General features: G+C 45.7%; 1 protein-coding gene across 2 annotated transcripts in view; it reads right to left on the bottom strand.

Moving 5' to 3' along the window:
* Window positions 1-14,151, bottom strand: part of LOC123772432 (heparan sulfate 2-O-sulfotransferase pipe) — a 30,755-nt gene that overhangs the window by 9,911 nt on the left and 6,693 nt on the right. Inside the window, exon 1 of one of the 2 annotated variants that reach the window (XM_045765571.2) lies at window positions 8,874-9,007. The exons of the other annotated variant lie outside the window; for it this stretch is intronic. The gene's annotated coding sequence lies outside the window, so the exon portion shown is untranslated. Of the gene's footprint in view, window positions 1-8,873; window positions 9,008-14,151 lie in introns of those variants that run through there. 2 annotated transcript variants of the gene reach the window in all.

The raw sequence follows: 14,151 nt of genomic DNA, 5'->3' as shown, positions 1-14,151 counted from the left end.
ACTCTTTACGGATTCGCCTTCACATCCCTTTCTCTCTCTCTCTCTCTCTCCTACAATATCACTAATATCGTAATAAGAGCAAGTCTCACTATGCCATTATTAAAGTAAATGACATCACACAGAATATAATAGTTCCCCGTTAGAAGTTGTGGGTTGTCCATCAGTTTTCAATGGGAGAGGGTGGTTAATTTCAGAATTAACTAACCTAAGGGGTGAGGTTAACTCCTCACATCTTGTCTTCTACTTTGGTCAGTCATTCTCTCTTATAGTATTGATAAGAATGTATAAACTCTCCTGTGTAATTTTCATAGTCGAGTGTGAAAAACGGCATATGATTTAGATGGAGTTGCCAAGCACTCAATACCTACCATAAGCCACCCACATGGAAGAGCGAAGAAATAGCTTAAGCTACTCTATTATTTTGAGATGTATCGTATTGTCTCAATAAACGTACATGAACTTGAAAGCCACCAATATCCCTTAAAATGATGGATTCCAGAAGCACCCAACTGCTGCCCAACTGGAACTTTAGGTCAAAGTGGCCCCCCACGGGAAGAACCTTAATAATATATTATATTTTATATATAATATTATATATATATATTTTATATATTATTATTATTATAATATATATATATATATATATATATATATATATATATATATATATATATATATATTATATACACATACATACATACATACTAGGGTACTAAACACAATGGCACTCAGTGGCGTCACTGTAGCTGGTCTCAGCGTTGACAACACCAACGGCCACATTTACGACCCATAAACATAAGTAGTTATCACACTTTAAGAGACACCAATTGATCTGTTAAACCGCAAATTAACTTGAGTTCAAATTGAGGTTTTGAAACTGCAAATTCAAAAGCATATGCTTCGACATCTTCAGTATTTTCCTCTTGGATATTGGCCTGTGGTGTAAGCTGGAACTGTGACGAAAACGGGCAGTTTGTGCTGCAGATTTGAAAGGTCGCGGTTCATGAATAAAATATACATACAAAAATGCAGAATGGAACCCGAGCTGCGTACAAGGTCACGTCCCCGCTAGCCTTCTGTGTCCCGCACGTGTATAGCCACGTCCCCCGGCCTCCACTCACGTCCCCTGGCCTCCACCCACGTCCACCAGCCTCCACACAGTGTCACGTGTCTTTATTTTGTGTTTTCAAGCTAGACAAGTTCTGGTGGAGTGACCAGATCATCCTGGCTGATATAGCTGTGTGGTCGTGCGGGCCACCAACACGGACAACCTCATAGACCAGTCACCAGTGAAGGCTGGGCAGAACCCACAATATGGGAGGAAAACTCTCGAAATCGTAAACAGGTATGATAACACAATTTTTGTTCGTGGATAGTGTTACTTCATAATTGCTTAGGCCTAACAAGTATAGAAAATGGCTAGTAGTCCCCCTGATACTTTACTTTTGTCACCAGAACATTCATATTTAGAAATTTTCCCATTTCCAGTGACAAAATGGCTGAATTGTCGTGTTTTCGCTTATGTAAGTCAGGAAGACAATATTTAAATACAAATTAACATGAACAAATCCACAAGGGCCGTGATGAGGGTTCGAACTTACGCCCGGGATGATCGCAGACGCTGCCTTAGTCGACTAGGCCACGACATTGTAAAAGAATTGCAACCGGGAGTTCCACTGACCTCACACGGATCCTGCAGCCTCTCAGAGACAAATCAGGGTTTTACACAATCCCCCCCCCCCACATGCACCCGGACTCTGCCAACAAGCTGTTCTACCTCTTCGCCCTCACTTCAATACACACAGAAATCACAATAGCGTGATGCATCAAATAAGACAAATCCACAAGGGCCCTTGTGGATTTGTTCATTTGATGCATCACGCTATTGTGGTTTCTGTGTGTAAACAAATTAACATGTTTTTTTATACTAAATATATACAATACTGACCATAAACGGCTTCCGAGTGAGGAGCTTTTCAAATTTATGATTGTACTGTAAATCACTTTCACGAATCACTTGCCCGAAACGCTATGCGTACTAGTGGGTTTAGGTATTGTATGTACAAGCTCTATCTATAAATCAATCAGAATGTTTGTAACTCTGCATCTATGTATGTACTTTTCCTAAATAAAATATTATTATTATTACTTTCACAAATCAGCCACGAGCATATGCGAGGACGAGCGTGTTATATGGCGCGTGTTTCCTCAACGCCTCAAGTGGAGGTGGTTGTTGTTATAGATTCAGCTACTCTGAACAAGTTCTGAGTAGCACGGGCTATGGTGAGCCCATAGTGGACTTATCTGGCACTGGAGATAAGTCCTGCTCCTCTACCTGCTGAATGCAGGTAGAGGAGTTGACACGAGCATATATATGGTGTAGGGCTCCGGCGTTTGCTGGTGCCAGCACGCGCCTGTGTTGGGGAAAATAACACCAATTTTTCTATACTTTGGACCCATAACCAATTCGGAAATAATGCAGCAAAGACAAACAAGTGGTACCCAGTGATCAAGGGTGACAAAGGCACACTTAAGCACATTAGTGCTCACCAACCCGTCCTCTTGATTAGTACATCACCGTTTGGACGAATATGTCCCCTAAGGCTCGCAAATTTGACGCAATGTCTCGTTTTCTTTTCATGGGTCCTAGGTTAGGTTAGGTTAATGTAGTACAATAGTTTAGTGAGACTGTGAACGCTGGAGAGGCCGGCCTGCTCCAACACCACTCATTAAGCACATGTAATCATACCCAGGCCACGAAGCCTCCCGTTTCTACCACTTCCTTCCTGTAGGGAACGACTCCCTCGTGTTGAAACATCTTTACTAAACACTTGCATCAACAACGAGATACAAGGTGTTACACTATTATATATATATATTGCTACCAAAATAAGCAACAGCAAGAGGAACAACAGAAGTAAAACCCCCGAGTAACAACATTGTATCACTACAAGTAGCAACAAAAGCAACAAGCAACGGTATAACCAGAGAAGCACCAAGAGTTGCCGGGTTGCCTTGCATAGTTCGTGTTGCTCCTGCCACACCCACTCCCTCACCCATGGTGGGTTACTCCCTGCAACACCCACTCACCCACCTATGGTGGGTTACCCCTGTAACACCCACTCCCTCACCCATGGTGGGTTACCCTTGCAACACCCACCCACTCAATACGCGTGTGACAGCGCGAGATACGATAGCTCTGTCAATTTCCCTAAGTATTTTATGGGTTTCTATCCTGTCTCCCCTCTCCTTCCTCTTATCTAGCATTGTCAGGTTTAGTTCTTTCCGTCTCTCTTCATACCTCATCCCTAGCCATTCAGGAACGAGCCTCGTTTCAACCTTTTGACTGCCGCCTTATGTAAGTTTTTTAATGAAGTTCTGACTTTCTAGTGTAGAGTACGTTGCTCATGTTATCCCATTCACATGAGCCTCCCGAGTTACCTGTTTGGTAATTCCTTTCCCATGTTAGAGCTGTTCTGCATACTCCCGCCTGCCTCTCTAGTTTCTATAGTAATACCTCTTGCGAGGTACTGTGTCAAAGGCTTTTTCACAGTCCAGAAATATGCAGTCTGCCCATTCTTCTCCATCCTGCTTTATTCCTGTTACTTTATCATTGAACTCCAGTAGCTTCGTTAGGCACGAGTTCCCTTCTCTAAAGCCTGGTGTTTATTTGCATACCAAATTCTCTCAAAGTGTGTAACTAGTCTTGATTATTCTTTGAAGTACTTTGCAGGGACTGCTTGTCCGTAATACTGTTCTGTAGATAACTGCCTCTTCTCTATCTCCTTTCTCGAAAATTGGCACCACATTTGCCTTCTTCCAGCAGCTGGACACCTCTCCTCTTGTAAGTGACTCATTAAAGATTTTTGCTAGAGGCACGCTGAGGGCTTGGGCTCCATTCTCTAACATCCATGGTGATACATTGTCTAGTCCAACAGCTTTATTTTCTTCCAGTGATGCCAGTTGTTTCTTTACTTCCTCCGCTGTCACCTGAGGGAGTAGCAGCGACCTGGAACACCGAGGGACGCCCCGCCGGTGTCAAGTTCCGCTTTCCCTCTAACACACGATACGGAGGTCACACCTTCCTACACCCAGGTCCCACCTCACCACCTTCCTACACCCAGGTCCCACCTCACCACGTTCCCACACCCAGGTCCCACCTCACCACCTTCCTACACCCAGGTCCCACCTCACCACGTTCCCACACCCAGGTCCCACCTCACCACCTTCCCACACCCAGGTCCCACCTCACCACCTTCCTACACCCAGGTCCCACCTCACCACCTTCCCACACCCAGGTCCTACCTCACCACCTTCCCACACCCAGGTCCCACCTCACCACCTTCCTACACCCAGGTCCCACCTCACCACCTTCCCACACCCAGGTCTCACCTCACCACCTTCCTACACCCAGGTCCCACCTCACCACCTTCCCATACCCAGGTCCCACCTCACCACCTTCCTACACCCAGGTCCCACCTCACCACCTTCCTACACCCAGGTCCCACCTCACCACCTTCCTACACCCAGGTCCCACCTCACCACCTTCCTACACCCAGGTCCCACCTCACCACCTTCCCACACCCAGGTCCCACCTCACCACCTTCCTACACCCAGGTTCCACCTCACCACCTTCCTACACCCAGGTCCCACCTCACCACCTTCCTACACCCAGGTCCCACCTCACCACTTTCCCACACCCAGGTCCCACCTCACCACCTTCCTACACCCAGGTCCCACCTCACCCTCACCACCAGAGTAAGAATAACATCAGCAGCATGTGCAATACTGGGACATTGTAAACTTGAGGCGGGAGGGATGTGGACTTGATACAAACATAAGCTTACAGATGGCAGTGTGACCTTTGGAAGGTAGTAGAGTTGACGAGGTCCCTGGTCATCCGGGACGAGCCGCTCTAAATCACAGGGATGATGTATAGCAGCAAACATTTGGGATGAGTTAATTTGTAGATTACAATTGACCTTTATGAAGGTCAAGTATACGGCAGTGCGTGTCCGAGGTCCCATCACCCTCTTGCATCTATTATTATATATATGTCAGACCACGAAGGAAGAATTGAAACGAATTTGCTTAAGTACTTTCGTATTTAATAATACATCTTCAGAAGGACCCTTCGTGGTCTGACACTCACATTTTTCATCACATGTTAATTTTCGTTGAATATGACCGAAAGGGTAAGATTAATGATTCTAACACGAATCTTCTCAATATTTCTTATGTTTTTCTTCATTGTCGGGAGTTAAAAAATAACTCTCCAAAGTTCATTTTCACACTTTTATTTATGGTCTGACGCCTAGAAGCGATTCGCAAGAACACTTCTTACATTTTCAAAGATAATTTTACATGCTCAGATCATGCTTATATTCGTTTTTGGGTGAGGTGATGGGATACAAATGTTTTTGAGTGAAGTGACAGGAAACAAATCAATGGGAAAAGACAGAACACGAAACAATGGATATATACAATGGATATATACAATGGGTATACATATAACAATGGGTATACATTTATCTTCTTGCTTCTGTGTTGGTTCGGGGTCTAGAAGTGGGTAGAATGTAATTATGTATTGGCTGTTGATTGCTGGTTTTGACTTTTTGATGTGTAGGGCCTCGCTGATGTCGAGTCTCCTGTTATCGTTGTATCTGTCGATAATTTCTGTTTTGCTTGTTAATTTAAGATGTCTCTGGTGATGGTCTGGTTGTGTGTGCAGATTATATGCTCCTTGATGGATCCCTGTTGTTTATGCATTGTTAATCGCCTAGAAAGACATGTTGTTGTCTTGCCCATATACTGAGATCTTTGAGGCTGACAGTCCCCAAGTGGGCATGTGAAGGCATAGACGACGTTGGTTTCTTTCAAGTCGTTCTGTTTGGTGTCTGGAGAGTTCTTCATGAAGAACTCTCCAGACAGTGAGTCAGGATCGAGAGTACACATACACACACCACCCCTGGTGTAGCCTCCCAGGGCTGTGTACACACACTACACCGTCCACACGGTGGGTAGATAAAGACAGTCTATTTAACACAAGGGGAACACGCACAAGGGGACACAGGTGGAAACTGAGTGCCCAAATGAGCCACAGAGATATTAGAAAGAACTTTTTTAGTGTCAGAGTGGTTGACAAATGGAATGCATTAGGAAGTGATGTGGTGGAGGCTGACTCCATACACAGTTTCAAGTGTAGATATGACAGAGCCCGATAGGCTCAGGAATCTGTACACCTGTTGATTGACGGTTGAGAGGCGGGACCAAAGAGCCAGAGCTCAACCCCCGCAAACACAACTAGGTGAGTACACGCTCAGCAAAACCTTTACTATGGCTTGTCCGGTCAAGTCACAGTGCCTTTCTCTCTCAGCTGTCTGCTTCCCCACGCGTCTCCTCTTGCTTCCCATACTCCTATTTGCTGCAGGGGGGTCTGGTGTGGGGAGCGGGGGGGGGGGGCTGGTCAGCTGGACTGTGTTGGGGTATATACTGGGGATGTGTTGTGTTGTGGACTGCGTGGGGAGTCAATTATGGGGGAGTGGATAGGGGTGAGTTATGGGGTTGTGGAGAAGAGTGGTGGTCGGGGCCACATACACGAGACCCGCCACACTAGGCTCAATACTGTCTTGACCTCTGGGACCTACCTATCACTCACTCCGGGGGGGGACTGTGGTCTAGCTCTATATAGGTACAGCTCGGGCCTACTAGCCCGTGCTGTACCTGTTGCGTTATAGCTTCTCTATTCTACCGTTCACAATCTCTGTCGAGTCTGACCTTACAGTTTGTCCTGTTGTCGGATGCAGAAAATCTGTTAGGCTTATCCAGGACCCCCACTAACCAACACTGACTTTCCCCAGGATGCAAGCCACAACAGTTGCCTAACTCCCATGTATCTGCTTCCTGCTGGGTGAACAGTGGTGAAAGAAAACTTGCCAACGGGGCTTCGCTGTGCCACAAGACCCAAACTAGAGACCTTTCGGTTGTGAACCGCCAACGCCGCCAACTGCGCTACGGAGGTTACCGACTACGCAATAATACTTAACGCCGCTGGAGCCAGAAGACGCGCCATACACAAGTTAAAAAGGGTCAAGTTTCACAGTCATTATATATAATGTGATGCAATGGGTGTGCCATTAGTGGCATCAATTACCCCGTGTGGCACTCATATCGCCGAGTACAGTGTGGTGCGTAGCTGTGAGTCTGACTCATTCATCACACTGTATTACTGAAAGTTTTGTATTAAAAGTAACACGTGTTGCCATTATTCTCTTTCTGACTTCCTAAGTTGCCATCTTATATTTTTCCCAGGGATACTGTGTGTGTGTGTGTGTGTGTGTGTGTGTGTGTGTGTGTGTGTGTGTGTATATGTGTGTGTATGTGTGTGTGTGTATATGTGTGTGTATATGTATATGTGTGTGTATATGTATATGTGTGTGTATATGTATATGTGTGTGTGTATATGTATATGTGTGTGTGTGTGTATGTGTGTGTGTGTGTATATGTGTGTGTGTGTATATGTGTGTGTATATATATATATATGTGTGTGTGTGTGTGTGTAAATTACGAAAATAAACACGTTATTAAAAATCGACAATTATAACGAGAGCAAGAGACTCGACATCAGCGAGGCTCTACACATTAAAAAGTCAAGACCAACAATCAACAACCAGTTAACACAATTACATTCTACCCACTTCAAGGCCCCAAACCAACACAAGAGACAGTAGAAGCAAATCGGGGCGCCGGTGGCTGTGTGGATAGCACGCTGGACACGTAATCCTGTGGCCCGGGTTCGATTCCCGGCGCCGGTGAGGTACCGAAAAGAAGTCGGAGCAGCGTGCAAAATATAAGAGTGCAAGGAGCAAGTGAAAGTGGAGGTGGAGAAGCGTGCCAGCGGCTCTGGTCAGGCCCAGCGTGGAGGTAAGCAACACCGTGAGAAGAAGATCGACATGCGCACCAGTCTTAATGTTGGCCACAAGATTGCCCTCACACCTGCCGGTATGAGGCACTTCAACATGTGCACTTACCTCCCACTCCCGTCCTCTTCAAGATCTCTCTCATAATGTATCTAAAGTTGGCAAGGGTATTCGTGGTGGTATTTTTGGTGCCTGGGGTAAAAATGCTGCTAGCTTTTTGAAGTAGTTGGGGTCCAAGCTAACAAACAACTAGAGACCCTAGAGCTGCCAGTTTTCTCTTTCAGCGCCTTAGTGTGGCGATCCAGAGAGGAAATGCTCACTGCATCCATGGTTCCTGCCCGCCATCTGAGGAGCTGGAGGAGCTATACAACTTGTGACAAGTAGCCTTGTACCTTGCATGTAACCAATGTTGTAACCCTTTTTGTGTAATGACATTTTCAAATAAAGTTAGATATATATACACACATACCAAAAGAATAGGGGTGATAGGAGAAGAAAATATCAAAGTGTTCAGTGAGGATCAACAAGGTCTTCTCTGAGTACTCTTTATTTTCTTCTCCGAGGCTATGGGTCCCTACACTTGCACCAGAGGTGGTACCCCTTCTAGCTACCTATAAAATTCTCAGAGGAATCGACAAGGTAAATAAAGATAAACTGTTTAACACTGGTGAGACGCGAACAAGGGGACACAGGTGGAGACTGAGTACCCACATGAGCCACAGGGACGTTAGAAAAAAAAATTCAGGGTCAAAGTAGTTGACAGATGGAATGCATTAGGCAGTGATGTGGTGGAGGCTGACTCCATATACAGTTTCAAATGTAGATATGATAAGAGCCCAGTAGGCTCAGGAATCTGTACACTAGTTGACTGAGAGGCGGGATCAAAGAGTCAGAGCTCAACCCCCGCAAGCACAACTAGGGGAGTACAAGTACCAACAACACACCACTACTCACCATACTGTAGCACTAAGCCAAGGATAACTCAGTGGTCCCCTTCGTCCCCCGCCACACACAAACGACTGGCCAGTTGACAACTGAACCAACGAACGCCATTATCCTGACTGGTTCACATCTGAGGCATAACAACCAATGAACACGGGAACTGGCGCCAGGGCTGCCTGCAAGGGCAGGGTTACCCACTTGAGCCCACCCGCAGACAAAAACCAGAGTTATGATTGGTCCACTCCACGACTTGCTTCCCAACGGGCTTTATTTACGTTATCTTTATTGATCACTTCAGTGTTAAAGTCTCTCTTTCTGCCTCAATACCATCCGTCTAATAATATATTTATTTTGAATGTGTCTGTCTGTCTGTCACTTGCACTGTGAAGTTAACTGGTCGATGCCTTGATGGTAAAACTTTCAACATATTATCCTTGGGTAAAGCAAGACTATAACTGGAAGCTCTCTGCCAGAGAGTAATAAATTAACATGTGTATTTTATTCATAAAGGCGGTATATACAGCTCCTTGCTTGCTTGTGTTGTTATCTAGGAGCTATCATCAGAGTGATCGCAAGCAGGCCTGGTCGACGCATTTAAGCCAAGCAGCTATCGCTTATAAACATAATTTCAAGACAGGTATATATATATACAGGAGGCTACTGCGACTAGGCTCAGCTGTGAGGGCAAGCACACGGCATGGTGACTATGGCACGCAGGCCTCTGCCACTCCCAGCTCTCACACGCGCACCCACGCACACACCCCCACACACACCCACACACACACACGAACATCCATACATAAGAAGCAAGGAAAGGCGGACACCCACACCACAGGTTACCAATTGTGCCAGGCTAGGTGCGGGAGTACCCTTCGGGAAGGAAACAGAAGGCTTACAGAAGTGAGAAGCAGAGTACAGAGAGACAGAGGAATGATGCAACAAGACTGTAAAACGGATTAATGATGCAACAAGAGTGCAAGATGCAAAGAGCAACAAATGAAGGGAAGCAGTCTCCCGATAAAAAACACCGAGGCAGGGCCTTGGGGTCGCTGGTCAGCCCTACATTACGCACTTACATCACGGGAACCTTCTAGCTGCAACCTCTCGCATATTATAGTAATGCCCAATTGGTGAGGAACCCCAACCTGAACAACGTGTAGTTGAACACCACAAGAGGTTTAGAGAACCCTGTAGTGTAGTGGTTGGGATCCCAGACCAAGTACCGGGACAAATGGGCACCGGTCCTATACATACTGGGACCGTCAGATTTACAAGACAGGATATAATATATGAAAGTCTTAGTCTTGAAGACGACTTCTGCTTCAGAACCCTCTAAAATGTATAATAATAATTGCAAAACGCTTAAACATAGAAAAGGCCTACTACATTTTATTTGGTAGTAAATCGTCAATTTCATATAGACAATGATAACATTAACAATAAATAACGAGTGAAAGTTCCTTGGCCTATACATAGACAAGAGACAACTTCAGCGCCCACATACAACACATCGCAAAAAAGTCTCAAAAACGGTCAGTATACTTTCTAAAATCAAACATTATGTTCCCCACTCTGCTCTCCTCTCATTATACTAAGCACTAATCTATCCCAATCTTACATACGGTATCTGTGCATCGAGTTCAACCACCAGATACCTGATCAACCAGGCTGTGATTCCTAAGTCAGGCTACGAGCAGCCGCGTCCAACAGCCTGGTTGACAAGTCCAGCAACGAGGTCGACCAGGCCTCCACATACACACACACAGCACCTCCCCCCCCCCCCACAGCACCTCACCCCGCACACCACACCCCCCCACAGCACCTCACCCCGCACACCACACCCCCCACAGCACCTCACCCCGCACACCACACCCCCCCACAGCACCTCACCCCCACCACCACTCCCCCACCAAGCATCACATGGTGGCCCGGCTGTCGTCGTATATACTCCACTCTGGTGATGCTCGATATCCTCAGCGTCCGTGACTAATGCTCCCCCCCCCCTTCTCCCCCCTGTACAAAAAACGTATGTTGAGCAAGCGTGTTGGCTTGTGGCTTTACGTTGGTCGTGTCTGCTTTATTACTGATGTTGAATCTTTTATATTGAAGGCTCTGTACACTCTGCATCTGCCGGTGGTGGTGCACGGGTTGTCGCGAGCAGAGATGGCGTCTGCTGGGCCGGATACACAGCCGGCCCTCCACTCTTCACACACAATTGTTTGCCAGAATGCTTGCACACAAACCACAACATGTAGCCGACAGTGAACACGGTAATTGCAAGTGACTTGTCATTCTTGAGTGTTCTAAAGACATAACCGAGGTGCTAACCTTACCTTGAGGTTACCTTGAGGTGATTTCGGGGTTTAGCGTCCCCGCGGCCCGATCGTCGACCAGGCCTCCTCGTTGCTGGACTGGTCAACCAGGCTCTTGGACGTGGCTGCTCGCAGCCTGACGTATGAGTAACAGCCTGGTTGATCAGGTATCCTTTGGAGATGCTTATCGATGCTCTTCAACACTGTGAGGGGTCGGCCAGTTATGCCCCTTATGTGTAGTGGAAGCGTGTTGAACAGTCTCGGGCCTCTGATGTTGATTGAATTCTCTCTCAGAGTACCTGTTGCACCTCTGCTTTTCAACGGGGGTATTCTGCACATCCTGCCATGCCTCCTGGTCTCATGTGATGTTATATCTGTGTGCAGGTTTGGGATCAGCCCCTCTACTATTTTCTATGTGTAAATTATTATGTATCTCTCTCGCCTGCGCTTAAGAGAATACAGATTTAGTCTCTTTAGTCGGTCCCAATAGTTTAGATGTTTTACCGAGTGGATTCTAGCAGTAAAGGATCTCTGCACGCTCTCCAGGTCAGCAATTCCTCCACTTTGAAAGGGGCTGCAGCAGTACTCCACTCTAGAGAGCACAAGCGTCTTGTAAAGTATCATCATCGGTATAGCATCTCTAGTGTGAAAAGTTCTTGTTATCCAACCTGTCATTTTTCTTACAGTTGTGACGGCTACTTTATTGTGTTCTTTAAAGGTAAGGTCTTCCGACATGAGTACGCCCAAATCCTTACATTGCTTTTCGTTCTATGTTATTATTTAACTGCGTTTTGTACGTGGTTTCCGTTTTTATATTTTCATTGTTCCGTAGCGCAGGAGCTGGAATTTATCTTCGTAAAACACCATATTATTTTCTGTATCCCATAGAAAGACCTGCTTGTGTCTTAAGCTAGCAACAGGTACTCTATAAATACAATAATCTATGATGGAGTCTGTCTCCTGTGGATCTCATACAATACTGGCCTCCGAATGCATGATGAAACTGAGTTAGCCAAAGTATGTGCTTAAAGACGGAGTTGATTACCATCTTGGCATATGTCTTTGAGCAGCTTAGGGGAGGGGGGAAGAGGAATGTACAGAGAACTGCCACCATATTTAGTAGACTTGAGGGAAAGTGAAATTCACACTAGTTACGCCATCTACCACCATACTATTACACAGGAAAAGCCCCACTATAGGGATTACATTTCAGTTTTTTAAACTTTGGTTAAAATATCTTAAAGTTTCAAACTGAGTGTCTTGGATTGTTTTTATATTAGTCACCGCCATTTATCATCAGAGTGGTAGTACTTACCTATGAGTGACTACAGGGAAGTGAGATCTAGCTCTTTATGCCCCGCCTAACCAGCCATATTGTACCTGTTGCGTTAAAGCTTGACTGTTCCAACGTTCAATATCCTTGTCGAATCTGTCCTTAAAGTGGAGGATGGAGGCGGCTTCCACAACTTCTCCTTCTCAGTGCCTTCCACGTGTCGACCACTCGTACAGGGTACTGTACGTGTATTTCCTGACATTTCTTCGACTCCTTTGCGTTTCCAGCTTCCACCTGTGTCTTCTTGTCCTACTTTCCCTCCCCATATAGCATCTTTGAGTGGTAGTGGACCCCATAGGTCCCACTTCCTTCTCCCCCCCCCAGTAAACACCTCCCACCCAATAACCCCCCACAACCCCCAGAACCACCCAATAACCCCCCACAACCCCCAGAACCACCCAATAACCCCCCCCCACCCCCAGAACCACCCAATAACCCCCCCCCCCTCTCCGAGAAGCTACAACGAGCAAGGTGCATGTGCAGCGTCTCTTGTTGCAGAGACGTGCCCGACGCCTGGCAACTGCACAACTAGACACCCCCAACCCGTCCTCTGCCTCAATACCTCACAGTCTCTACGGAATCGACCAATCCGTTAGCAAATGCACCGCGTTAGTAAATAATATAAAGCACCGCCATACTGACGTTATCAATTCATGGGCTCTGATAGGCTTGGTGGGTTAGTTGGATTATGCAGGTTGCAGGGCCCAGGATTGATTAAGTATTTACGTGTTTACTTACGAAACTTGTCCATCTTTCCTCGCCCTTCATAACCCAAGGTTATTGCAGACGATGAGTCACAATAACGTGGCTAAAGTAAGTTGACCAGACCACACACTAAAAGGTGAAGGGACGACGACGTTTCGGGTCCAGGTCCGACTTGAGAATGGTCCAGGACGGACCGAAACGTGGTCGTCCCTTCACCTTCTAGTGTGTGGTCTGGTCAACCCAAGGTTATTGTTGTTACAGACAGCCTCCTAATGCATCCCAGTTCGTAAACTCTTTAATGACTGGGAACAAAGCCGCCACCATAGGGGAAAGATATACAGGTTTCGTCAGTGGATACTTGAGTGCAGGGGAGAATGATAGTAGGCCTAATGTGTGTCAAGATTTTCTTGACGTTTTTGACAAGTGTCTTCAAGCATGAGCAACATCAGTTGTTGAAAATGGCTCCCCCTCTGACGTCCAAAGTTGCAATTGTGCAACCAAGCAATACTAAGTTTATGTCGCACTGTCTCTTACACATTATATATATATATATATATATATATATATATATATATATATTATATATATATATTATATATGGCGATACAGAGGGGAAATGCGCACTGCATCCAGGGTTCCTGCCCGCCATCTGAGGAGCTGGAGGAACTCGACAACCTATAATAACCATCTTTGTAACCCATATGTAACTCCTTTTTTGTAACAAAGTTCAAATAAAGTAAATATATATGTGTACATACAAAAGAATGGGGGTGGTAGGAGAAGATAATATTAGTGTTCAGTGAGAAACCACAAGGTCTCCTCTGAATACTTTTTATTTTCTTCTCCGAGGCTATGGGTCCCCACATTGGCACCAGAGGTGGTACCCTCACAAACTTTTATATATATATATATATATATATATATATATATATATATATAT

Source organism: Procambarus clarkii, chromosome 17, assembly GCF_040958095.1.
Source record: "Procambarus clarkii isolate CNS0578487 chromosome 17, FALCON_Pclarkii_2.0, whole genome shotgun sequence".
In the NCBI taxonomy this organism is placed as follows: Eukaryota; Metazoa; Arthropoda; class Malacostraca; order Decapoda; family Cambaridae; genus Procambarus; species Procambarus clarkii.
Note: the sequence above shows the minus strand (reverse complement) of the source record. Positions and strands in the feature narration are given on the sequence as shown.